Source organism: Sabethes cyaneus, chromosome 1 (genome assembly GCF_943734655.1).
Source record: "Sabethes cyaneus chromosome 1, idSabCyanKW18_F2, whole genome shotgun sequence".
Classification (NCBI taxonomy): domain Eukaryota; kingdom Metazoa; phylum Arthropoda; class Insecta; order Diptera; family Culicidae; genus Sabethes; species Sabethes cyaneus.
In genome coordinates this window covers 71,216,181-71,218,511 of record NC_071353.1, presented here as the reverse complement: position 1 = coordinate 71,218,511, position 2,331 = coordinate 71,216,181, and the positions used below count along the sequence as shown (strand labels likewise).

Genomic DNA, 2,331 nt, shown 5'->3' with positions numbered 1-2,331 from the left:
GAATAAGACTTCTTCAACCATTGGCTCTTAAAGAGGCTTATTGGTAGAGGATTTATAAAACTTTTCCAACATTCACTTAGAATTACCAAGTACACAGGTAACAGCTACCAAGCACACGATTAGAACTGACGAGCTTGTTCAAGTCTCCTGGATACAGCAGATTTGCAGAGATTTGAGGCTCAGAAGAGGTAATCGTAGAACGCTTATACTGAGTTATTATCGTTCAAAATCTATCAATTTTCGTATCACGATCATTTTTGTTTTCGCAGCATGCCACCCTATTAAAGACGTAGTCCTACGTCAAAAATCTTATCAAAATTTTAATGCTCTTACTTACCAATATTCGTTACGAAAGCATGTCATGATACTGAACAACGACATCCGGAGCAGAGCATGTACTTCCCCACCATTTGCTTTCATGTAAATGTTGCTGCTGCGATGGTCGTTGTTACTGACTTTGATCTTTTACCAATTGCAACTTTAACACTTCAGCAACCTCTTGCTGTTGAACGGAGTCAGTCTTTTGTGAGCAATTGCTGCTGACTGGTTGTGATTGTGGACGACGATGGGGGTGAGCTTGGATGAGATTCTGCCTCACTTTCTCGTTGGTGCATAACCCGGAACTTTTTGTGAGGCTTGTATGCCTCGTCCATCAAACTGTTCGTATCATACAAGGGAGGAGCCTGGAGGACTCGCTTCAAAACTGGCATATGTTCCACAATTGGGCGCTTATCGTCCGATTGACCGTGGACAAGAACAGGTTGTTAACCGGTTTATGGTCGTGTTTTTCATTTCCGAACTCGATTCCAGAATCGTTGGGTGAGTTCAGTTTCCGGTAGTGTACGTGATGCGTTCGCAACTCCACGTGCCATGTGAGCTGGGACTCTTTGTGGGATCTTCCGAATTCCACATCTGTTGACGTAGCATCTCTTTGTGCTCCGTTCGAAACTCTACAATCTTTCCCGTGTGCATCGTACTGAGCGTCCTCAAATCCGATATTGTTCTGAGTAGTTGATGCATGAATTCTGGCTTAGCTTAGCAATTTTGTGATGCAATTCACTGAAGGCAGGCCTTTAGCTTCGAGTACATCTGCTCGATCAGTTTCGTATTCCGCAAACCGGGCCGATTCGGCACAGAACAGACCAATTTCCTCATCGGTTAGGTTTATCGAGTTCATTCGCTTGGCAAAGTTGAACGTCGAATAGACCAGAAATCGTGCGTTGGCACCATTCTGGATCGTATCGCGCCGCATCACCTGATCGTTCAAACAGATGATCGAATTGATTTGCAAATCGAACAAGCCGCTCAGCCGCACGAACAGCGCATCAAACAGATCGGTCTTCAGCAGTGTGAACTTGTCGTCCGGGGTCAGCATCTGGAAGCATCATGTCGGCAAAGTCAATCACCCCGGGGTAAGCGCCTGCTCTGATTGCAGCTCTGGGGTCGGATTCAGCGGGCATGCCTGCATGAGAAAAAAAATCAGAGGGGTTGTGTACAAGACACGACCGCATATATAGGTGACGAAGGACTACGTAAGTCTCTTTGTAGTGATAGTGCATGCTTGTAATCATTCGATTCTTCATGTATACATGCTATTTGCAACATATATACATGCTACATGCGTTGTATGTAACATTTATCATAGTAGTAACATTGCATACGTTCAATTCCCAAAAGATTGTGCATTTGAAAACAATTTAACAAAATCAAGACCACAAACTATTACTTTCCTGCTACCTTACTGAAATTAAAGATTGTTTTTATTATCCATGGTTTCCCACGCTGAAGGGATTTTACCAATTCAATCCTATTTTATCAACAGCACATCTTTTCACTACACTTCTAATGAAACGGCAAGCATGCGTATTCATACAGAGTCGTATTATAACCGAACACTACAGCTGTGGCACATTTTTCCAACACAAATATCAAGTTCGCCGAGGTTTAATCGTCTCGCAGTAAAGAATTTGCGATCTGTTGGGACAACGAACTTGTTGCATTTTTTCTGGCACACTTCACTAACACAGACATCAAATTAAACTAGGTTTAATCGTGTTCGTAAGAAATCTGTTGGCACGAGGGGGCTTTGTTACTCTCTCTGGCGTACTTCCCAAGCAAGGACATCAAAATGGTCTACTGTTTTACCTGACTCACTGCGAATATGCGTATTATTGAAATAAAACGTAACCATACGCTTTATTCGTTTATAACGCATATGCAGTTAATATCTATAACAAACGATTTTTTGTAAGTTGTGCTTTTGTTATTGCATTTAATTTGTAAAAAGATGCATAAATAACAATTCAGTTTCACAATACAATTATTGCGTAC

General features: G+C 42.0%; 1 pseudogene; it reads right to left on the bottom strand.

Moving 5' to 3' along the window:
• Positions 1-341: 341 nt before the first annotated feature.
• LOC128745806 (ecdysone-inducible protein E75-like) lies at positions 342-1,375 on the bottom strand (annotated as a pseudogene).
• Between the last annotated feature and the right edge of the window lie 956 nt (positions 1,376-2,331).